Below are 24,836 nucleotides of genomic sequence, written 5' to 3' on the forward strand. Positions count from 1 at the left end.
GTGCCGAAACACACTGCCTCCTCTCACAAACTTGCCAAACCGGTCCGGTCACTCCCACAATCAAGGCGCGTTCAGGACGGTGTGGCCGCAAGCCAAGAGGCCTGGCTGCATGATGTCTCTTAAAGGCAGGCGGGTATTGACGCAACCTGCAGCAAAAAAAAAAAAAATGGAGGGAACAATGTCAGTACAGGAAAGGGTGTTGAAAGTAGCCGGGTAGGTGTAGAACACTTCATTTATATCTCCTCCAGACAGAAAGAGTAATAAGAGCTATGATGAAGTTACCCAGGAGACATAAAAAGCTTGCAGCACCTGGTATTTCAAGGAGGTCTCCCATCCAAGTACCGACCAGGCGCTGCCCTGTTGAGCTTCCGAGATCGGACGAGATCGGGTGCGTTCAGGACGGTATGGCCGTAAGCCGAGAGCCCTGGCTGCATGATGTCTCTTAAAGGCAGACTAGGTTTTGGCTTGTGCGGGGCGCGATATAAGGCCGCTATACAAGTGATAGCTCATAGAGGATCTTTCATTATGGGTCATGAAGGTGGAAGAGGGAGGATTCTATGTAACGCTGCCTAGTAACGCGTCCCTCGACATTTATCCTAACAACACCATTTCTAGTTTTACAGTCAAATTTGTAAAACCTATAGAACTACAGGGTACCTGGGAGGTGGGGTTGTCAGAATACAGTACCCCCACACTTGGGCTGTAGTACGTGATGGAGACTCTGTCTTTTCAATTTTGGACATCGGAATTAACAAATAGTGGACTTTCGTATTAAAAACGGCTATTATGAAAATATTGAAAAATTATTAGAAGAGATGAACAAACAGATCTCTGTAGGGAAACAACCTGTCAGATTACATTACAGTTCGATTAAAAATAAAGTTTACATGGAGGCCGCGCCTACGATAAGAATTAAAACCAGCGGTAACCTAGGCCGGATTTTAGGGTTTTACGCCAACAATGAGGATGAATTTAAGGATATAATAGCTCCATACCCCGCGGATATCCGCGCAGGATTTTACACCCTTTATGTCTACACGGACATCATTTCACACCATTAGGGCCTGGAGGTAATAAAACCCTTTGAAGCGGGTGAGAGCCGAAATCCCGAAATAGAGCTATGAACCCAGGCCAACCGGCGATTCCAAAAGATGGCATGGATTGACATCAGGCATAAATCAAGCCTCCTCCAATAGGAGACTGCGGGCTGAAACTGAAATCCAGTCTCACAAACTCAAGAACCAATCACCTATGATCTATCAGGCATAAAAAGTAAAGCACAGCACTTCTTCTCTCTCTCTCTCTCTCTCACCTGAACCGGTAACTCGCTGCCTCAACTCAACTCTTTTGCCAGAACCGGAACCCGAAACCAACCAAGTCTTTGCTGGCAACAGAAGAGTTTAACTGGGAGAAGGAGATTGAGCTGTATGAAGAATTCTTTTAAAGGACTTTATTTAGTAAAGTACTTTAGAAACTGCGCATGCCCGCCTATACCCATCTGATCAGTGGAGTTTTACAGCTGGACAATCGACTGCAATACGAAAGTGTTCAGTCATTTAAATAGCTATTGAGTCTTAAGAAACTTGACCCTTGGAAACGAACAGGGCCCTGCTTTCCTCAAAGATTTTGTCTTCAAGTAACTACGGTGGAAAATCCTGCTTACAAAGAAGACATCCTGTGCACAAACTTGGAGCATTCAAACCAGTGGAAAATCTGTTTGGAAAAGACTCTACTTTCGCGAAACCCCAACTTCCAGGTGGATCAACTGAGTGGAAGTTATTGGACAAAGCCGAACCAGACTGCCTTCCAGTTTTGAGTCCAGAGCCCTAACCACTACTCCATCTACATACATTACCCTGAATGCCTACAGCTTCCAATTTGAGGATCAGTCTTTGGTGTGGAACCTTATCAAAAGCTTTTTTGAAATCTAAATATATCATATCATATGCTTTCACCTGATCTACAGCTGCAACTGCATTTTCCAAAAATTCTAATAAATTAGTAAGTCATGATCTGCCTCATCTAAACCCATGTCGACTATCTCCAAGAATATGGTTTTCATTAAGATGCTCCTCTATTTTCTGTCTAATCATTTTTTCCAACATTTGCAGTGGTGCAGTGGATTGGTATGAAATTTGCTGTCTTCCAGTCAGTTGGCACATCCCCTGTTCTAAGTGTCATTTGGAATATTTGAGTTAGCGGCCTATAAATAATTTCCCTAATTTCTTTAAGTACCATTGGAAATATCCCATCTGGCCCAGGTGATTTGTTTGTTTTTAATTCTGCTAGTCCCTTTAGTACCTCCTCCTCATTTATCCTGATCTCTTGTTCGAAAGTTTCACCCACAAAGATTCTGTTCCGTTACTGGGATGTAATTTGAGTTCTTCTGCCTCAATGTCATTTTTCACGTATACAGTGAGGGGAAAAAGTATTTGATCCCCTGCTGATTTTGTACGTTTGCTCACTGTTATGACCCCAAGTGGCTGATGTAAGGGGATAAGAGGAACATAACATAAAACACACAAATGCAGTAGTGGGAGAGTGAAGGGAGTGCAAAAACCAACACAATATCAATAAGATATATAGATATATATATATATATATAAGAAGGGTTTATTTACAATGGGGAGGGGAGTATGTACAAGTATGTACAGTATACAAAAACACGTGATGATAATGGTACAAATAATGAACAAATATACAGAGGAAAACACCCTGGGCGGTGTCGGCTAACACTGAAACAAAACAAAACCTATCTAAGCTAGTCTAAAAGAGTAAACCACTATCTCACCTATCTACCCGTTCTCCCCTGAACAGAGCACAATACAGAATACAATGTAAACGGAAACAAAACAGAGAAGAAACAGTGGATATTTACACAAGGAAAAACAATCAATCACAAAGGTATTTTACACAAACAGACAGGGTAGCAACACGAAATGGCGTTGCAATCGGTAGTCTCTCGTAATGGAGGAATGACGGGGTATTTAAGCAGTAGTTGGAGACATCTGATTGGACAGGAACAGCACGGAACAGCGGAGTTGAGTGACGGGGACGAGAGCCAATCACAGCGGGACACCTGCGTACAATAGGGATAGGAGGAGACAGACACAGAGCACACGCACGTAACGATCAGTGTATACAACAATCGGCAGAGCACTGGAACCAATATAAACTTCAAATAACTGCAATGCTAATAATAATGCTAATGCTTCCTGCTTGATTGTGGAGTAATTGACTTGGCACTTATTGAATTTCCGTGAGAAATAACACACAGGGTGATCAACACCATCACCACCCCCCTGTAACAGGACAGCAGCCGCACCTCGAGCACTCGCATCCACCTCCAACTTGAAAGGACGTCCAAAGTCAGGGGCAGCGAGAACAGGAGTACTGCACAGGAGTGCTTTAGCCTGCTCAAAAACATCCTGGCATTCATCGGACAAAACAAATGCAGACGAGGGACTAAGGAGACTGGTGAGTGGAGCGACTACCGCAGAAAAGTTTCTACAAAAACTACGATAGTAGCCCGCCATGCCTAGAAAACGCTGCAACTGGGTCGTGGGCATGGGGAAGGAGACAATAGCAGATACCTTGGCGTCCAGTGGACGCACCTGACCGTGGCCAACCTGTTTGCCAAGGTAGGAAACCGTAGCTTTTCCAAATTCACATTTAGCCAGGTTGAGTGTTAATGACGCCTGTGCTAAACGCTCAAATACAGCTCGTAACGTCATGATATGAGACGACCAGTCAGATGAATAAACAACTAAGTCATCCAGATATGCATCACAGTGTGGAACGTCAGACAAGATTAAATTCACCAAATGCTGAAAAGTGGCAGGAGCGTTGTGCATGCCGAAGGGCATGACAGAGTACTGCAGAAAGTTATCTGGGGTCACGAGGGGTTAATGGTACTTGCCAGTAACCTTTCAGAAGATCCAGCTTACTGACAAAGATGGCGGAGCCAACCTTATCTATGCAATCATCTAATCTTGGTAACGGGAATGAATCTGGGACAGTCACAGCATTCACCTTCCGGTAATCCGTACAAAATTGGTAGGTACCATTGGGTTTAGGGAACAAAATACAAGGGGAACTCCAGGGACTAGAACTCGGCGTAGCAAGGCCATTTTCTAGCAGATATGCTACCTCCTGTTTCATGATGTCCCTTTTGGTAGAATTAATGTGATAGGCATGTTGTTTAATAGGAGCAGCATTTCCCACGTTTAAATTGTGTTCCAAAACTGTAGTGCGAGTGGGGACATCACCGAAAAGGCAGGGGAAATCCTGGATTAATTCCATAATGTCCTCTCTTTGTTCACTAGGTAGATGGGCTAATTGGGAAGGGAAAACCAGCAACATTTCAGAATTAAGCAACCGAGCTCACTGCTGAGGAGTGTTTCGCAATACCAAGCCATCCTCATCACCAAAACTAACCTCCATAGTGTCAACCACAGAGGCTGGGACAGCAGAGCAGACATCGGGCTCTGCAATCTTCTCTGACGACTTTACTGGAGGGGTCAGTCTCGAGTGATATAAATTTAACATGTTAATGTGGCACACTCGAGACTGGCGTCTGCGGTCGGGAGTTCGAATCACATAATCAGTGTCACTTAACTTTTTATCAACCAGGTATGGACCTGAAAACCGGGCAGAGAGGGAGGACCCTGGAATATGCAACAAAACCAGAACCTGGTCACCTGGCTGTAGAGAACGTGTGACCAGGTTCTGGTTTTGTTGCCTCCGCATCCACACCCGTATTGGCGGCCTCCGCGCTGCCCACACTCTCCTTCAGACCGGGCACGGGCCGCACTGCCGGGGCCGCCGTGCGCATCACCGGGGTGACTGGGGCAGGGGCAGGATCAGGGACACGGGCAGGATCAGACAACACCGGAGGCACAACGAGCACTTGTCCTTCCACCAACTTATCCATGACGATCTGTCTAAGCTGAGCTTTAACAATGTTCCTCGAAACTGTGAAACAGAAGTGATCCGCTAAAGCATATAAATCAGCCTTGCGACACACATCAAGCTGATCCAGAGACGGGACACTCAGAAAAGTACTTAAATCAAAACTGGCCATAATTGTGACAAAATACACCACAAAAACCAATACCAATAATATAAACACACCACCTGCACAGCACAACACCCACACAAACACTACCACTATTTGCATGCAACTACGGGAAAGAATATAACTCCCGGACGAGCCCCCAATTATGTTACGACCCCAAGTGGCTGATGTAAGGGGATAAGAGGAACCCACCTGCACACAACAAAGAAAAAAGAAATGACAAAGAAATGATCAGTCTATAATTTTAATGGTAGGTGTATTTTAACAGTGAGAGACAGAATAACAACAAAAAAATCCAGAAAAACGCATTTCAAAAAAGTTATACATTGATTTGCATGTTAATGAGGGAAATAAGTATTTGACCCCTTCGACTTAGTACTTGGTGGCAAAACCCTTGTTGGCAATCACAGAGGTCAGACATTTCTTGTAGTTGGCCATCATGTTTGCACACATCTCAGGAGGGATTTTGTCCCAATCCTCTTTGCAGATCCTCTCCAAGTCATTAAGGTTTCGAGGCTGACGTTTGGCAACTCGAACCTTCAGCTCCCTCCACAGATTGTCTATGGGATTAAGGTCTGGAGACTGTCTAGGCCACGCCAGGACCTTAATGTGCTTCTTCTTGAACCACTCCTTTGTTGCCTTGGCTGTGTGTTTTGGGTCAATGTCATGCTGGAATACCCATCCATGACCCATTTTCAATGCCCTGGCTGAGGGAAGGAGGTTCTCACCCAAGATTTGACATTACATGGCCCCGTCCATCGTCCCTTTGATGCGGTGCAGTTGTCCTGTCCCCTTAGCAGAAAAACACCCCCAAAGCATAATGTTTCCACCTCCATGTTTGACGGTGGGGGATGGTTTTCTTGGGGTCATTCCTCCTCCTCCAAACACGGCGAGTTGAGTTGATGCCAAAGAGCTCGATTTTGGTCTCATCTGACCACAACACTTTCACCCAGTTCTCTTCTGAATCATTCAGATGTTCATTGGGAAACTTCAGATGGGCCTGTACATGTGCTTTCTTGAGCAGGGGGACCTTGCAGGTGCTGCAGGATTTCAGTCCTTCACGGTATAGTGTGTTGCCAATTGTTTTCTAGGTGACTATGGTTATTCCTCACCGTTCTCATGATCATTGAAACTCCACGAGGTGAGATCTTGCATGGAGCCCCAGACCGAGGGACACTGACAGTTATTTTGTGTTTCTTCCATTTGCGAATAATTGCACCAACTGTTGTCACCTTCTCACCAAGCTGCTTGGCGATGGTCTTTTAGCCCATTCCAGCCTTGTGTAGGTCTACAATCTTGTCCCTGCATCCTTGGACAGCTCTTTGGTCTTGGCCATGGTGGAGAGTTTGGAATCTGATTAATTGATTGCTTGGTTTCAACCCCGTAATAACTGGGTGCTGGGTAGGGTCCTCTATAATTCTGTGTTTCGACCATGTTAAAAAAGTGGCCGCTCAATTTCATGGGTAGGAAGTTGAACGAGTCTATGTACCAAAACTTAGCAAATTGAGGACCAAAAAACATTGGTCAAAATGGTTTAATAGAGGTATGCAAAAAAATATCAAGAGAAAAACAATGTTGTATAGCACATACAAAAGGGACGGAGATTAAACAAAATACATAGAATATGTTGAGCTGCAAGGGGACCTTAAGAAAGGGGTCAGGAAAGCAAATAGGGAAATAGAAAGAAACATAGCTCTTGGAACTAAAACTAATGCAAAGAGCTTTTCAATACTGCCACAGCAAGAGGTCAATAAAGTAGGAAGTGAAACAGATAAAGGGCAAAAATTGAAGTATCTTGGAAAATGAACAAGATGTGGCAAATATTCTAAATGAGTTTTTCACAGAGATTTTTACAAAGGAAAAAAACAGATAACATGCCACAGGTTAACAACCAGTCCAGTCAAATCCTAAGAGAGATTAGGGTAAAGGATGAGGAGGTACTAAAGGGACTAGCAGAATTAAAAACAAACAAATCACCTGGGCCAGATGGTATATTTCCAACAGTACTTAAAGAAATTAGGGAAATTATTTATAGGCCTCTAACTCAAATATTCCAAATGACACTTCAAACAGGGGATGTGCCAACTGACTGGAAGACAGCAAATGTCATACCAATCCACAAGAAAGGGGACAAAACTGAGCCAGGAAATTACAGACCAATCAGTCTCACCTGCATCACCTGTAAAATATTGGAAAAAATGATTACACAGAAAATAGAGGAGCATCTTAATGAAAACCATATTCTTGGAGATAGTCAACATGGGTTTAGACGAGGCAGATCATGTTATACTAATTTATTAGAATTTTTTGAACATGCAACTGCAGCTGTGGATCATGTGAAAGCATATGATATGATATACTTAGATTTTCAAAAAGCATTTGATAAGGTTCCATACCAAAGACTGAGCCTCAAATTGGAAGCTGTAGGCATTCAGGGTAATGTAAGTAGATGGATTATGAACTGGTTGATGTATAGGAAGCAGAGGGTGTCGATTAGAGGAGTTGCTTCTAACTGGAGTGAGGTTGTTAGTGGAGTTCCACGGTGATCAGTACTAGGGCCTGTGCTTTTTCTAATCTATATTAATGATCTGGACTCTGGGATAGTTAGCAAACTTGTCAAATTTGCAGATGATACTAAAATAGGTGGCTCAGCAGATACAATCTCGGCAGCACAGGCTATTCAAAGGGATAGATAATATTCAGTTGTGGGCCGACACCTGGCAGATGAAATTCAATGTGGACAAGTGCAAGGTAATACATACAGGTAACAAAAATGTCCACTATAATTACTCTATGGGAGGAATAGAAGTAATGCATGAGAAAGACCTAGGAGTCTATGTGGACTCCTCACTTTCTCCATCCAAGCAATCTGGGGAAGCAATAAAAAAGGCAAACAGAATGTTAGGGTATATTGTCAAAAGTGTAGAATTGAGAACAAGGGCAGTAATGTTGAGACTGTACAATGCACTAGTTAGAGCTCATCTGGAATACTGTGTACAGTTCTGGGCTCCACACTTCAAGAAAGATATCGCTGCTATAGAGGCAATTCAGAGGAAAGCAAGGAGGCCCCAAGGCATTCAAGACACTTCTTCACACAGAGAGGCGTCACAATCTGAACAAACTCCCCAGCAATGTGGTAGAAGATGAAAGTTCAAAAACAGACTGGATAGGATCCTTGGATCACTTAGTTATTAATGGACACCAAATGAGCATGATGGGTCGAATGGCCTCCTCTCGTTTGTAAACTTTCTTATGTTCTTATACATTGTAACGAGTTGAGGGGGCGGGTCTTCGATCACCGCTATGTGCCTGCCCTAATGCTCTCTTTTGCCATAGACAGGACCATGGACAGCAGAGCCAGACACTCCATGGATCAGGACCATGGACAGCCCAATGGAAAAACACTGGAGAGGCAGCAGAACAGCCGCACCTGCCTTTGATTACAAATCACCCAGACTGCAAGCAGGTGTGGCTGATCAGTACAGACTATTTAAACTCACACTGTGGTTTCTTCTTTGTCTTAGAAGTGGGGGGTGGACGGAAAGACAAGGAGGGTGAACAGAGGAGCAAAAGAAAGGACAAAGTAACTGGATTGGAAACTAGATGACAAGTTGGACTGGCTGAGGACCTTGAAAGGCGTTTGGATTGTTTTGGAAGACTATGACCCTGGTGAAGACCCCTGAAACCCTTTTTGACCACGAGACTGCCTAACCCCTCAAGACTGTTTAGTTTGTCTGTCTTTGTTTTGTTAACCCTGGGAAACAGCTTAGCTTTCCAAGGCTAGTCAGGGATTTTGTTTTTGTGTAGCAGACCATTCCTGCTACAGAAAGTGCTCTGTACAAAGAGCTAGGTTTTTGTTTTCAAGTTTCAATATCCACGACAGAACTAAAATAAACCAACAGCGTGGGCTTTATTATCCTCTTCCTTGGTTTGTCTTGTGTTTTGACATTTATTCCCCGCCTAAAATCATTTGGCTGCAGTAACCCAACCCCGCACCTCGTTACAGTGGTGAAGAATGCAGGCAGGTTCAGATTTCACAACATAGAACCAGAAAGGAGAACATGGACGACCTGCTGAAACAACTTGTTACTGCCAATCAGGCTCAACAGGAGACCAACCGCCTCCTGTTGGAAGAACAACAAAGATGTCAGCAGAAGATGGAGCTGGACATGCAGATGATGTCTGCTGAACTAACTGTTGCCAAGGTCAACTTCCAAGCAGCCTCAGTCCCCATCGTTGCTGCACGATCCCTCCAAAAAAATAACTCTGGCTGACGACGTGGAAGCCTTCCTGAAGACGTTCGAGCGGACGACTGAGCGTGAAGGCTGGACGGAGGACAAGTGGGCTGGAATCCTTGCACCGTTCCTCTGTGGGGAAGCACAAAAAGCCTGCTCCGACTTGGAGGCTGCTGATGCCAATGACTATAAGAAATTAAAGAGAAATTCTTGCTCGGATAGGGGTCACCCCAGCGTTACGGGCTCAGCGGTTTCATGCTTGGACATTTCAAACTGAGCAAGCACCTCGATCGCAAATGTTTGACCACTTGGCCAAGAAATGGTTAGAACCGGCTAGCCTCAACCTGGGGGCTATGGTGGAACGAACCGTGGTGGACCAGTTCATTAGGGGACTGCCTTATGAACTCAAAAAAATAATCCGCCAGTGCAGCCCTACCACAGCTGATGCGGTTGTGGACTTGGTGGAGCGATGTCACACCTCAAACGAACTGTTGAAGCCAGAGGATTGAGAAACCTGGGGAGAAGAAGAACCCCAGCCCCCGCCCCTAAACTGGATGACCAGGAGCGATCACCAGCGCCAGGGAAGCAACACCCACCCAGAACCCCAGGGGACTAGTGGACAGAGATGGACGGGAATGTTTCATCTGTGGGGACAAAGGACATGTATCATGGAACTGCCCCAAGAGAGAGGAACCCATGCAGGTGGGCATGGCCTCCACCAAACCCGGTCATGTGAGATCCACCCATGGGAGTTCCAGTAATGAACCTCCCCGTCTCAGCCCGGTCAACATAGGGGGCCGCAGAGTTGATGCCCTGCTGGATTCAGGTAGCATGGTCACCTTGGTGATCCCTGACATCATGCCCAAAACCCAGAGGAAGCGGCTTGCTCCTATTTCAATCACCTGCATACATGGGGACATGAAAAGATACCCCTTTGCCCAAATGAGGATCTACACACCGAAAGGACTATGCGTGATTTCCACCAGATCTGACTCAGTACTGTGGGAGATTTGGGACTGCCCAGATGGAAGACCTTACCCTTCAAAACGCCCGGCGGAATGTGCAGGTAATAAATGGGACGGCTGTGGACCCCACCCGACCACTTTCATATCCTCATTTCGCCATGCGCCCTAACCTGTTGTATCAAATGACAAAGAAAAATAATGTTGTCTATGCACAGCTCCTTGTACCCACCCCTTTCAGGCACACTGTTCTGAATCTCTCCCATAGCCATCTGCTTGGGGGACACCTGGGAAGAGCGAAAACCCTGGAGAGGCTGCTGCAAAGATTCTTTTGGCCAGAGGTATATGCTGAGGTTATACGTTACTGTCAAAGCTGTCCAGAATGCCAGCGTACGGCCCCCATGCCATCGTTCCGCAACCCTCTCATACCGATTCTGGTAATAGGCATGCCTTTTGAGAGAATAGGCATGGATTTAATTGGACCTTTACCCAAGTCGGCCAAAGGTTTCCAGCACATCCTGGTGGTAGTGGACTATGCCAAAAGGTACTCTGAGGCCATGCCTTTGCGTATGCCACCACAAAAAATATAGAGCTAATCCAAATGTTTTCCAGAGTCGGGCTGCCCAAAGAAATTTTGGTACACCGTTCATGTCCAAGTTAATGAAAGATGTGTGTCATCTTCTCCGAATTAAGTCTTCACACTTCTGTTTACCATCAACAGACGGACGGGCTAGTGGAGCGGTTTAACAAAACGTTAAAAAGCATGCTGAGGAGGACGATGGAAAGGGATGGGCGTAACTGGGATCAACTGCTCCCTTTTCTCATATTCACCATCTGGGAAGTACCCCAATCTTCCACAGGTTTTTCACCTTTTGAGCTTTTTTTTTCCCACAGACCGCGAGGCCTCCTCAACATCACAAAAGAAAACTGGGAACAGCAACCCTGCCCAGGGAAGGTCGCTATCACAGAGGAGGTAAGGAAAATGCTTGAGCTTGGTGTCAGATGGCCTCTACCAAGCGGCTCGTGTCCGGCCACTGGGCTGGCCCGGTGTTCTCGCCCACCATGCACCTGCAACCAGGTAAGAGATCTGTGTTAGGAAGCATCCTTCACACCTCACAGTCACTACTTACAGGCACATACTCGTATTCATCTGCTTCTCGGCAGTGATTTAAAATGTGTCTTTATATCACACCTCTTCAAGCTGTCCACTCCCGGAGCGACTGAAGACCTCCTCCCAGATTTGAAGCGCCCCTGAGTCAGCCTGTCCTTGTGACGGGACGGGTACAAGAGGCGCTGCTTGTTTCCCTCGGGGAGCTGCTGCCACAGGTGTACCAGCTCCGCCACCTGGCGATTGGTCAGGAATGCCTGGGCTCTCAGGTCCACCAGACAGCTGGCCAACTGCTGGACGTGCTGGAGCCCAGGAACGCCATCAGGGCCGCACGATTCCTGAAACAACAGGATACAGACGACAGTCAGTTACAGGACCATGTTCTGGCAATAGCTATCATTCCAGGGTTTTGTGCACTACAATGTAAGAGACGAGCTGAGCGCCATCACTGCCTCCTCACCTCGGGATTAGCAACAGGGGGGGCGTCTCCTGCAGCGCAGGGGGGCTCCATCTCGGGAGACGGGGGCAGTCGGGCCATTGACCGCGCAGGAGACGGGGGCAGTCGGGCAGGAGACGGGGCGAAGGGGTTGGAGATGGTGGGGTCATCGTCTTCCTCAAAGCCCTCATCGTCACTCTCCTCCCTGTCTGAGTCTTGGCCAGCTGCCTCGTCCGGGACGTTGGGGTCGCTGTGCACACGTTGGAGCTCTTTCCCTGTCTGTGAGTACAGGTACTTGATCCCAATGAGCTCCCCTTCAACACAATCATAACAGAAGCATGGGTTCACCGCTTTTATTATTTTAACGCTTAACGCATAACGCTGCTAAAGAGCACCTTACAAATCAACCCCCCACACTGACACGCTCACTGACGCGTGTACACGCCTGACTTCACGAACCCCTCCGACAGGTCCCTGGCCAGCACCTTCTGGCTCAGGGTGCCCAGGGCGTTCTGCAAGGAGCCACTGTAGGAGCACAGAAGCTTGCCAGCATCCTCCACGGCCGCCACTGCACGGTCCGCGTTCCACCTCACCAGGCCCTCCAGCAGAAATGCCAGGAAGTGCACATCGCTGGCACTGGTGCCTGAGCAGAGCAGGAGGAAACAGAAACACACACTTCAATACAGTTCAAAATATACTCTTCACAAAGCCATAGTATATAAATATACACGTACTGTAACAATTACAGAAAAAAAAACTAGTCTACTGATCCACTGGGTTCAAAAAGCATCACAGAATCTGGCGTCTTTATTTGCGGTGCAGCTGGCACTAACCTGGGATGAAAAGGGCCAGGTGGAGGTGGAAAGACTCCAAGGAGATCGATCCACGGGCGCAGCGGTATACTGGCAGCAGCACACCCCCCTTCCGCAGCTGCCCTGTCTGGGTATACAGCTGCACCCCCTCGGGGTCCTGAATGCAGGCGAGGTGGGGCCGCTGTGTCTTCCAGATGGCCTGGATCTGCTTGTGGTCCAGCAGCGGCACACCCATGGTGTCCAGCCCCCTCCTGCTGTCAAAAATGTCCAGCAGCTCCTGGATGAGCCGCTCCGTATCCTGTGCCCCCCGGCCACCTTCGACCGTCCAGCCACAGAGCAGCAGTCCCAGTCCACATACAGGATCTGAGGGGGAGCCTCTCCGGCCAAGCGGTACCACTCCACCAGCCCAGCAGCCATGGGCTGCAGCCCCTCACCCTCTCCGCATGTTAGCACCGAGTTCAGGACCTGCCCGAACTCATTGCCGACGTTGGTGGCCCACGCTGCCATGCCAGTGGCTGCTCCTGCGAGCTTCCTGGTCAACTGAAAAATGTATGAGACACATTAAGTTATTAGGTCTTTAATTGTAATGCGTTCAGCTGAGCGGCACCACGATGCACCAAGTGGCCGCTGAGACAGCAGCACAAAAAATCTGACTGACGATACTCACCTTCTTTGTCGAGTCCAGTTTTAAAATGGACCCGAACACAGACGTGACCTGGGCCTTTACCTCGGCCAGCTGCTCCAGCACGTCGAGGTCATACACTGCCAGCAGCCACTTGGGTCCAGGCACCGGTGGCATGGGTGGTGGTGGCCGGAAGCTCGGGACTACAGGTGCAGAGGTCACAAAGGGCTTGCAGTCTGCGAGGTACCGCAGGGTTTTTACGCTGCCACGCCTCGCTGTGCTGCTCCTGCAGCTGTTTGCACAGCCGGGTGGCGCTATTCCCCAGGGTGTGCTCCCTCATGAGACTCAGCACCGTGTAGTCGCAGGACAGCCTGCCCAAGACACAGCAGTACAGCAGTTAGAGTTCAGGAAACATTTCAGCAGAGAGGGAGGGGGGGAGGGAAAGCACAGATGCTGTGTGGTGAATTGTCTCCATACGGGTAGGTGAGGATGGCCGGGAACTGGCTCCGATGAGCCACATCCAGCTGCTGCAGCACGTCTCCGGACCAGCCTGCATACTTCTTTGAGCCTGTGTCCCTCACACTGGGGCTGGATGCAGATGAGCTTCACAGCCCAAATACGGTAGGGCATCCACAGGAACAGCGGCCGAGCGAAGTGCAGGCTGGGAGAGGCCGGGGGCTGCCGATACACCGGGCAGGGCTAGGGAGGGAACAACCACAGACGCAGGTCCGAGGTCAGCTCCAGCTTCCCAAACCTGCTCCTAGTGAACAGGGCCTTGGAGACCCACTGCAGCTGCTCAGCGGGCAGCGTCTGCTTCCAGCCCTCAGGAAGCAGGACCTGCAGAAACACAGGGACAGACAGACAGACAGACAGACAGACAGTGACAGGAGTTGCCAGGACACTACGGTTACTGCACCCAGATTTAACAAACACACAAAGACACACTCACACACACACACACACACACACACCACTCTTACCCCCACCAGGCTGCTCCGCTGAACCGAGCGGTGTCGGCTGCTGAGCTGAGCTAGCCATGGCCGCTGCCCCCGGCTCCTGCACTGAAGACACTAGAGATAAAACGGGAGATTCAAAATCTCGCAACAACAGAGATGTAACTAATGGTGAAATTATCCAAATCTATGTTAATTCCAAGGTGACTAGGTCTATGAAGCCTTATCATTCAATCAACCATGTTACTGTGCCACTACATCATATCACACCATGCCACTACATCACGCCATGCCACTACACTATATCACAGCGTGCCACTCCACATGCACAGCACACACGGTGAGGATGCAACGCATAGCAAACATGCAGCTCAGCGCATAAAGCCAGGGGTCACAGATACTTGGGGGTGTCGAGGCAGGGCAGACGAGGTGACTGTAAAGCGATATGTAGCCAAAGCACCGTGTGGACCCCGGGTCCATCTCACTTACCTTACACTGGGAGATCCATCCATCTTAAGCTAACAAAATACAACAATACAAGTTAGTTTGTGCCAAATGGCAAGAACTCCATCTTGAACCTGAAATGAATGACATTTAGACATGTATTGAAATAGGCTGATATTTGTAACAGCTGCGTGAAGACTTACGCGGGGGGGCCATGTCCTCCACAGCTGCCAGCAGCTCAGCGTCAGTGAGTGCATCGTTGCTGAAGGCCAGTGACGGGCGCTCCTTCCTGGACACCGTTGGAAGGAGGAGTAAACGTGCGCTGTAACGGTGGGCATTTGGTACAGGGGTCATGGTAACTGGTGTATTTTGTTTTTGAAATCACAAAATGTGTGCGATTATCGTGTGTTTGCCGTCGGTCTGTTTTAAGTGTGAACTTTAAATTGTGTGATAGCCCTGGTATAACTGTTTACCTAATTGCTGCCTTAATAAACTACATTTAATTCTAATTGCTCAAATCACACACTTCCACAAAATGAACCTTTTGCCACTGGAGCTCTGGACTTGGTGGCAGACGAGGAGAAGGTGGGAGTCGACTGCGAGGCACTCGTCCTGGGAGGCTGGCAGGGTGCAGGCACCGAGGGTGTGGGCTGGGAGGAGGCAGGCTGTGCTGCTGGCTTCTGGGCCTGTGACTCCCTGTCCCGCCGCAGGATGTATGCCAGGAATTTGGCCATCTGCGTTCCGGGCTGGGGAGTCTGCCTCCTTATCCATCTCACATACCTGTAATAAACCCAGGTTCTCTGTCTAACTACAACTACACTGACTATACAACTGCAGGCCAGGGTGCTCTTAATTCCCTGAAACATACATAAACTAGAGTAGGCAATAGTTATTAGAATAGATTAATACACACCCTCTCCTCTCCTTGTCTGTGGCCTCGTAGAGCTCCTGCCAGGTCTGGCCCTTGTGGGCCCCGAAGCCCACCACCTGCTGGTCCTCCCGGCCACTCTGGGACGCCATGGCACGGGTGGCATTCCTGGCCCTCCGGTCACCCACAGCAATGGTGACTTTTGGGAAGCTACAGGCGTAGCTGGCCAGCGCGTCCTTGTTGGCCATGTACACCGTGTCAGACATGTCCATCTCCCGCTCCTTCTGATGAGCGGCCACGAGAGACACGGCATACCCACCGTCGTTCTCCAGGATCCACTTGAATGTCTGACCCCGGTACCTGCCAAACTGCAGGGTACTCTGGCTGAGTACCAGTTTGGCGTTCCCGGGGTCACCCCCCTGAGACAGGATGCGGGCCACAGCATCCTTCCGGACCTCACGAGGTGTGAGGGGGACAAATGGATCGCTGGAGGACTTGGTGGCAGACGCGACGCTTTTAGCTTCAGTTGTGGCTTGCAGGACCAGCTCCCTGCTGGTCCTGCTGGCCACCCCACAGCGGAACTGTGGGGTGGCCTTCATGTTCCTGTACAGCAGGTACAAATAGTCAGGAAGTCACTGACAAACAATATTGAATAAGGAGATCATTACAATTAGTATGTTTTATTATTATTATGAATAGTAATAATAATAGTAATAATAATAATAATAATAATAATAATAATATTAAAAAATAACAATACTTTCAATTAAATGACAACAAATAATACAAGATATGTTATAATTCATCATATACCTTGTATCACTGCTACAATTATTCGTATTATGATTCGTACTAGTACTATTATCATCATCCTCATTATTATTACTATTATTATGATGATGATGATGTGACGCAGTGAAACGCTACACGATTTTTTCTGTTTTATGTTTCAATGCAGCACATACTACTACTACTACTACTACTAAATAGTATTTTAATACCATTATTAATACTATTATGATGATGATGTGACACAATGACTAATAATAATAATAATAATAATAATATCGTCTCCGGCTTCCCCACGACCCTCACCAGGATAAGCAGTTTCGAAAATGAATGGATGGATGGATGGATGGATGGAATAATAATAATAATAATAATAATAATAATAATAATAATAATAATAATAATAATAATAATCATCATCATTATTATTAATACTATTCTTATTCTTATCATTATGTGACGCAGTGAAACACTATACGTTTCTTTGACTTTTTTATGGTTCAAAACACTTCTCTCTCAACAGTATAGAAGACACATACCTTACACAAAACACCAGGGTTATTATCAAATGTATAAAAAGCATGAAATAACACCGCAAACACAGCAGGTCATATAAACAGATCGTATTAACACATTAATCGACAGACCGATTGATCAATTAAGAAAATGCTTACTTACGTGGATCGATAGCAAAAAAATAAAATAATAGGAAGGAAGGAAGGAAGGAAGGAAAGAAGGAGGGAGGGAGGGAGGGAGGGATGGAGGGAGGCATAGATAGAAAAATAGATCGATAGATAAAGATAAAGCTAGATTGATAGAATATATATATAGATAGAGACAGAGAGAGAGATATTGATGTCTGTCTGTATGTCTCAAAGATTCTTTTCACTCCCTAGGCAACGTCTGACAAAACACGTATTTACTATTAGAAGTCCACCCGCAAAGCCCGCCTCTCCGGGTCATGTAGCCAACCAGCTGAAAGAAAACACATTGAGTGGCGTGGGGAATCGGGGGTTGTTCCAGCAGCAATTGTAAGCAATCCATGCAGGCTGAGGCCAATTTCAGTGGAATTTTAGAAAAAGCAGTCGTTCCCATTGGTTACATTTTAGTATGTCGATACAGAGCACATTCAGCCTATCTGGGCGCAAGGATGACACGCAAATTTTTGAAGCGTTCCATATTTTGGTCAGGTTCTCCGCAGCGCGCCGGTTCCCCTTGGCATCGCGGACATCTGGTGCTTGCGTCACGGGCGGTTTGTCGCACTGCGGCAGCTCTCCCTCTCGCGCCCGTGCTCGGTGGCGTTGAGTCCTCTCGCACTCCTGCGTCGCAGCGGATCTATCGACCCCATTCGATGCGGGCGAATTTTCCCGCCGTTTTTTTCTTTTTTTTGGGGGGGGGGGGGAGGCGTGCAGACAACCGATTGTCATTTCTCACTACTTCTTTCTTAGCAGACACCCTGGGCTCAGGGTGAAAAGGGTCACATGCATATGAGATGTTTGGGCAATGCGAGTTCTCGACTACAAATCCGAATTTCCGGGGTTTTCTCCTTGTCCTCATGCAATTCCAACGGCTTGACATTTGGGAGCTCGTCCAAAACCGACGTCAAGCCATAAGCACGGCTTCCTTCGAGCCGGAATTGAACAAGCGACCTAAGGATGTCCGCTGCCTGAAACCTACAGTCCTCCGCTCTACCAACTGAGCTATCGAAGTGAAGCCTCTCGCCACCTTCCCCTGGCAGTCTCAGTGGCCGTGCAAAGCCAAGAAGCACCGTGGCTTGGCTCAGTGGTTTTCAACCCGTGTGCCTTGAGGACTACCCAATTGTGTCTTGAGATTTTTATCCCCTCAAAAATATTATGTCATTTCGTTAGGTCAACTTCATAAATCTTGTATCAAATCAAACTTATTCAAATTTGTGAAAATGTTACATTTATACATCACCTGTAGAAAGCGTTTCATAACTGAAATGTTGTGTTTGCCGGACTGAACGCACACCTACACTGAGTTGCAGTGCAATCAGTGGTACTGAAAGGCAATTGATGAAAGGGACAGATGGTGAATTCCTTTTTATCTTGCACTCTGCTTGTCCTTTTTCTAAGTTGGACTGGTGAACGAAATCTATTTTATCAATATTATTCAATGTGTTTGTTCTTGCCCTTTTGGTAGGCTTATTTTTTTGATACTGTAACGGAGATGGAGAGGCAGCACCGCCCCTCTCGATTAATATGCGGCCATCTCCGTAGGGGCTGCTGGGAGATAAGAGAAAGGACTGTAAAGAGTGAATTAAGGGCCTGTTCATTGTTATGTATTGATTGTGTACTGTACCGTTGTGTACTGTTGTTGGATGTCTCCTGTTCCTCTAAGTCTCATTTGGCTTTGGTTTCCCCCCTCTTTGATGAATAATCGGGCTCTAAATAGCCCCGGCGTTTCTCCTGCAGTTCTTTGTTCTTTCCACTGCTAGCGCTGCCTTTGTGAAGGCGGATGGTGCTTGTGAGAAGTCAACAGCGTGTCCACCGAAAAGGGTGTCTGACTCCTGGTTTTGGGTCCGGAAGGGTTGATAACAAACCGAAACGATTACAATATGATACTGCTTAGATTAACTGTGCATATGTGTTGTGATCGTGCTAGGCTCAGGTGTGCGTTCAGTCCGAACACAAAACATTTCGGTCGCGAAACGTCTAATCAAATCGAATAAAACGGCAGGGATAGCATGTTTGATCCGTGTGCTATTGTTTTTCAACAATTGTAATGCCCTTTGTAACGTTTAACCACTTCGTTGAATAGAACTTGTTATAGGATATTGTGAACTCATGTTTGATCCGTGTGCTATTGTTTTTCAACAATTGTAATGCCCTTTGTAACGTTTAACCACTTCGTTGAATAGAGCTTGTTTTAGGATATTGTGAACTGAACCTATTTCGCTGTGAATTTATATTTACTGTGAATAGTTTATTGTGTCTGGTCTTGGTCTGTCTGCACTAAATAAATGATTTGTATCAAGTAATTATTTAGTTTGTCTGTCTACTTTTTTACCTAACCACTAAAGGTCACTCCTTGCACTTCACACATTTGCCCTTTTAATTACTCCCTTACTGACATACTTTAACATGCAATGTGTAATGTGTGATAATAGTTTTAGCACCCTGTTGCCATTCAGGTGAGACAATACCTAGTAAATCCTTATTTTTTTTCATGTTGGTGCGCCGCGAAGGTTTTTGGTCTCAGCAAAGTGTGCGGTGGCATTACAACGCTTGGGAACCACTGGCTTGGCTTGTTGGGCATCGAGGTATGCACTGAGATTACGATCGGCACGATGATTGTCATTCTCAGGAGAATTGTGTTTCTTTGCTGATCACGTTCTCTGTCGCTTTTTACACAGTTCTTACAAGTGGCACATTGGGGATGAGGAGCAGGGCATGCTGACACGCATAGCTGTGGACTTCTGCATGGCATGGGGCCACAGGTCATTCCAAGTATTTCAAGACGCCAGCAAATGTGTGGACACATTGTGTAGGTTGTGTTGGCCCAACCCTCACAGATTGTGCCAAGTCAAGTAGAGATGCATGTTGTCCTGTTCTAAAGTGACACGTCGTCAACAGCAAAAACATCTCTCACAGTTCCTGGCTTGACTTGCCTCTGGAAGACAACACTTGCCCAGGCTGGATATTTGCCGAAAGAAGCAAAGAGGACAGGACACCTTGCCTAGCCGCAACTGCGTATCTCATTGTCACCAGGAAGGCCGTCCAGGCTTTTCACCGCCATGGCCCTCGGTCAACAAGGTCTCAAAACATCGCCCGAACAGGGACTGGAACCCTGGACCCTCAAATTAAAAGTCTGATGCTCTACCGGCTGAGCTACCCGGGCTTCAGTGAAGTGCTTCATAATGTGTTGGCTTCATGATTGTTCCAGACCGCTTTCTGGTCGGTTTAGAAAACTGGGCTCACGGTGAAAAGGGTCACATGCATTTGAGATGTTTGGGCAATGCGAGTTCTCGATTACAAATCCGAATTTCCGGGGTTTTCTCCGTGTCCTCATGCAATTCCAACGGCTTGACATTTGGGAGCTAGTCTAAAACCGACATCAAACCATAAGCACGGCTTCCTTCGAGCCAGAATTGAACCAGCGACCTAAGGATGCCCGCTGCCTGAAACCTACAGTCCTCCGCTCTACCAAATGAGCTATCGAAGGGAAGCCTCTCTCCACCTTCCCCTGGCAGTCTCAGTGGCCGTGCAAAGCCAAGACGCACCGTGGCTTGGCTCAGTGGTTTTCAACCCGTGTGCCTTGAGGACTACCCAATTGTGTCTTGAGATTTTTATCCTCTCAAAAATATTATGTCATTTCGTTAGGTCATCTTCATAAATCTTGTGTCAAATCAAACTTATTCAAATTTGTGAAAATGTTACATTTATACATCACCTGTAGAAAGTGTTTCATAACTGAAATGTTGTGTTTGCCGGACTGAACGCACACCTACACTGAGTTGCAGTGCTTTCAGTGGTACTGAAAGGCAATTGATGAAAGGGACAGATGGTGAATTCCTTTTAGTCTTGCACTCTGCTTGTCCTTTTTCTAAGTTGGACTGGTGAACGAAATCTATTTTATCAATATTATTCAATGTGTTTGTTCTTGCCCTTTTGGTAGGCTTATTTTTTTGATACTGTAACGGAGATGGAGAGGCAGCACCGCCCCTCTCGATTAATATGCGGCCATCTCCGTAGGGGCTGCTGGGAGATAAGAGAAAGGACTGTAAAGAGTGAATTAAGGGCCTGTTCATTGTTATGTATTGATTGTGTACTGTACCGTTGTGTACTGTTGTTGGATGTCTCCTGTTCCTCTAAGTCTCATTTGGCTTTGGTTTCCCCCCTCTTTGATGAATAATCGGGCTCTAAATAGCCCCGGCGTTTCTCCTGCAGTTCCTCGTTCTTTCCACTGCTAGCGCTGCCTTTGTGAAGGCGGATGGTGCTTGTGAGAAGTCAACAGCGTGTCCACCGAAAAGGGTGTCTGACTCCTGGTTTTGGATCCGGAAGGGTTGATAACAAACCGAAACGATTACAATATGATACTGCTTAGATTAACTGTGGATATGTATTATGATCGTGTTCGGCTCAGGTGTGCGTTCAGTCCGAACACAAAACATTTCGGTCGCAAAACGTCTAATCAAATCGAATAAAACGGCGGGGATAGCATGTTTGATCCGTGTGCTATTGTTTTTCAACAATTGTAATGCCCTTTGTAACGTTTAACCACTTCGTTGAATAGAGCTTGTTATAGGATATTGTGAACTCATGTTTGATCCGTGTGCTATTGTTTTTCAACAATTGTAATGCCCTTTGTAACATTTAACCACTTCGTTGAATAGAGCTTGTTAAGGGATATTGTGAACTCATGTTTGATCTGTGTGCTATTGTTTTTCAACAATTGTAATGCCCTTTGTAACGTTTAACCACTTCGTTGAATAGAGCTTGTTATAGGATATTGTGAACTGAACCTATTTCGCTGTGAATTTATATTTACAGCGAATAGTTTATTGTGTCTGGTCTTGGTCTGTCTGCACTAAATAAATGATTTGTATCAAGTAATTATTCAGTTTGTCTGTCTACTTTTTTACCTAACCACTAAAGGTCACTCCTTGCACTTCACACATTTGCCCTTTTAATTACTCCCTTACTAACATACTTTAACATGCAATGTGCAATGTGTCATAATAGTTTTAGCACCCTGTTGCCATTCAGGTGAGACAATACTTAGTAAATCCTTATTTTTTTTCATGTTGGTGCGCCGCGAAGGTTTTTGGTCTCAGCAAAGTGTGCGGTGGCATTACAACGCTTGGGAACCACTGGCTTGGCTTGTTGGGCATCCAGGTATGCACTGAGATTACGATCGGCACGATGATTGTCGTTCTCAGGAGAATTGTGTTTCTTTGCTGATCACGTTCTCTGTCGCTTTTTATACAGTTCTTACAAGTGGCACATTGGGGATGAGGAGCAGGGCATGCTGACACGCATAGCTGTGGACTTCTGCATGGCATGGGGCCACAGGTCATTCCAAGTATTTCAAGACGCCAGCAAATGTGTGGACACATTGTGTAGGCCCAACCCTCACAGATTGTGCCAAGTCAAGTAGAGATACATGTTGTCCTGTTCTAAAGTGACACGTCGTCAACAGCAAAAACATCTCTCACAGTTCCTGGCTTGACTTGCCTCTGGAAGACAACACTTGCCCAGGCTGGATATTTGCCGAAAGAAGCAAAGAGGACAGGACACCTTGCCTAGCCGCAACTGCGTATCTCATTGTCACCAGGAAGGCCGTCCAGGCTTTTCACCGTCGTGGCCCTCGGTCAGCAAGGTCTCAAAACAGTGCCCAAACAGGGACTGGAACCCTGGACCCTCAGATTAAAAGTCTGATGCTCTACCGGCTGAGCTACCCAGGCTTCAGTGAAGTGCTACACAATGTGTTGGCTTCATGATTGTTCCAGACCGCTTTCTGGTCGGTTTAGAAAACTGGGCTCACGGTGAAATGGGTGACATGCATATGAGATGTTTGGGCAATGCGAGTTCTCGACTATAAATCCGAATTTCCGGGGATTCTCCTTGTCCTCATGCAATTCCAACGGCTTGACATTTGGGAGCTCGTCCAAAACCGACGTCAAACCATAAGCATGGCTTCCTTCGAGCCAGAATTGAACCAGCGACCTAAGGATGCCCACTGCCTGAAACCTACAGTCCTCCACGCTACCAACTGAGCTATCGAAGGGAAGCCTCTCACCTCCTTCCCCTGGCAGTCTCAGTGGCCGTGCAAATCCAAGAAGCACCGTGGCTTGGCTCAGTGGTTTTCAACCCGTGTGCCTTGAGGACTACCCAATTGTGTCTTGAGATTTTTATCCCCTCAAAAATATTATGTCATTTCGTTAGGTCAACTTCAAAAATCTTTTGTCAAATCAAACTTATTCAAATTTGTGAAAATGTTACATTTATACATCACCTGTAGAATGCGTTTCATAACTGAAATGTTGTGTTTGCCGGACTGAACGCACACCTACACTGAGTTGCAGTGCTTTCAGTGGTACTGAAAGGCAATTGATGAAAGGGACAGATGGTGAATTCCTTTTAATCTTGCACTCTGCTTGTCCTTTTTCTAAGTTGGACTGGTGAACGAAATCTATTTTATCAATATTATTCAATGTGTTTGTTCTTGCCCTTTTGGTAGGCTTATTTTTTTGATACTGTAACGGAGATGGAGATGCAGCACCGCCCCTCTCGATTAATATGCGGCCATCTCCGTAGGGGCTGCTGGGAGATAAGAGAAAGGACTGTAAAGAGTGAATTAAGGGCCTGTTCATTGTTATGTATTGATTGTGTACTGTACCGTTGTGTACTGTTGTTGGATGTCTCCTGTTCCTCTAAGTCTCATTTGGCTTTGGTTTCCCCCCTCTTTGATGAATAATCAGGCTCTAAATAGCCCCGGCGTTTCTCCTGCAGTTCTTCGTTCTTTCCACTGCTAGCGCTGCCTTTGTGAAGGCGGATGGTGCTTGTGAGAAGTCAACAGCGTGTCCACCGAAAAGGGTGTCTGACTCCTGGTTTTGGATCCGGAAGGGTTGATAACAAACCGAAACGATGACAATATGATACTGCTTAGATTAACTGTGGATATGTGTTGTGATCGTGCTTGGCTCAGGTGTGCGTTCAGTCCGAACACAAAACATTTCGGTCGTGAAACGTCTAATCAAATCGAATAAAACGGCGGGGATAGCATGTTTGATCCGTGTGCTATTGTTTTTCAACAATTGTAATGCCCTTTTTAACGTTTAACCACTTCGTTGAATAGAGCTTGTTATAGGATATTGTGAACTCATGTTTGATCCGTGTGCTATTGATTTTCAACAATTGTAATGCCCTTTGTAACATTTAACCACTTCGTTGAATAGAGCTTGTTAAGGGATATTGTGAACTCATGTTTGATCTGTGTGCTATTGTTTTTCAACAATTGTAATGCCCATTGTAACGTTTAACCACTTCGTTGAATAGAGCTTGTTATAGGATATTGTGAACTGAACCTATTTCGCTGTGAATTTATATTTACTGTTTATTATATTTATAGGTTATTGTGTCTGGTCTTGGTCTGTCTGCACTAAAAAAATGATTTGTATCAAGTAATTATTTAGTTTGTCTGTCTACTTTTTTACCTAACCACTAAAGGTCACTCCTTGCACTTCACACATTTGCCCTTTTAATTACTCCCTTACTGACATACTTTAACATGCAATGTTCGTGTGATAATAGTTTTAGCACCCTGTTGCCAGTTAGGTGAGACAATACCTAGTAAGTCCTTATTTCTTTTCATGTTGGTGCGCCACGAAGTTTTTTGGTCTCACAAAGTGTGCGGTGGCATTACAACGCTTGGGAACCACTGGCTTGACTTGTTGGGCATCCAGGTATGCACTGAGATTACGATCGGCACGATGATTGTCGTTTTCAGGAGAATTGTGTTTCTTTGCTGATTACGTTCTCTGTCGCTTTTTACACATTTCTTACAA

At 46.3% G+C, this 24,836-nt stretch overlaps 5 non-coding genes and 1 pseudogene across 5 annotated transcripts; all 6 read right to left on the reverse strand.

Moving 5' to 3' along the window:
• Window positions 1-297: 297 nt before the first annotated feature.
• On the reverse strand, window positions 298-416 carry LOC136765084 (uncharacterized; annotated as a pseudogene).
• A 17,511-nt stretch (window positions 417-17,927) lies between these two features.
• On the reverse strand, window positions 17,928-18,016 carry trnay-gua (transfer RNA tyrosine (anticodon GUA)). The gene is given in 2 exon segments: window positions 17,928-17,963; window positions 17,980-18,016. It is a non-coding gene; the product is annotated as a tRNA-Tyr (tRNA).
• Window positions 18,017-20,094: 2,078 nt separating this feature from the next.
• On the reverse strand, window positions 20,095-20,167 carry trnak-uuu (transfer RNA lysine (anticodon UUU)). Its single transcript has one exon. It is a non-coding gene; the product is annotated as a tRNA-Lys (tRNA).
• A 235-nt stretch (window positions 20,168-20,402) lies between these two features.
• trnay-gua (transfer RNA tyrosine (anticodon GUA)) lies at window positions 20,403-20,491 on the reverse strand. Its single transcript is given in 2 exon segments — window positions 20,403-20,438; window positions 20,455-20,491. It is a non-coding gene; the product is annotated as a tRNA-Tyr (tRNA).
• Window positions 20,492-22,660: 2,169 nt separating this feature from the next.
• trnak-uuu (transfer RNA lysine (anticodon UUU)) lies at window positions 22,661-22,733 on the reverse strand. Its single transcript has one exon. It is a non-coding gene; the product is annotated as a tRNA-Lys (tRNA).
• Window positions 22,734-22,967: 234 nt separating this feature from the next.
• trnay-gua (transfer RNA tyrosine (anticodon GUA)) lies at window positions 22,968-23,056 on the reverse strand. Its single transcript is given in 2 exon segments — window positions 22,968-23,003; window positions 23,020-23,056. It is a non-coding gene; the product is annotated as a tRNA-Tyr (tRNA).
• Between the last annotated feature and the right edge of the window lie 1,780 nt (window positions 23,057-24,836).

This window comes from Amia ocellicauda, chromosome 12, assembly GCF_036373705.1.
Source record: "Amia ocellicauda isolate fAmiCal2 chromosome 12, fAmiCal2.hap1, whole genome shotgun sequence".
NCBI classification, from domain to species: domain Eukaryota; kingdom Metazoa; phylum Chordata; class Actinopteri; order Amiiformes; family Amiidae; genus Amia; species Amia ocellicauda.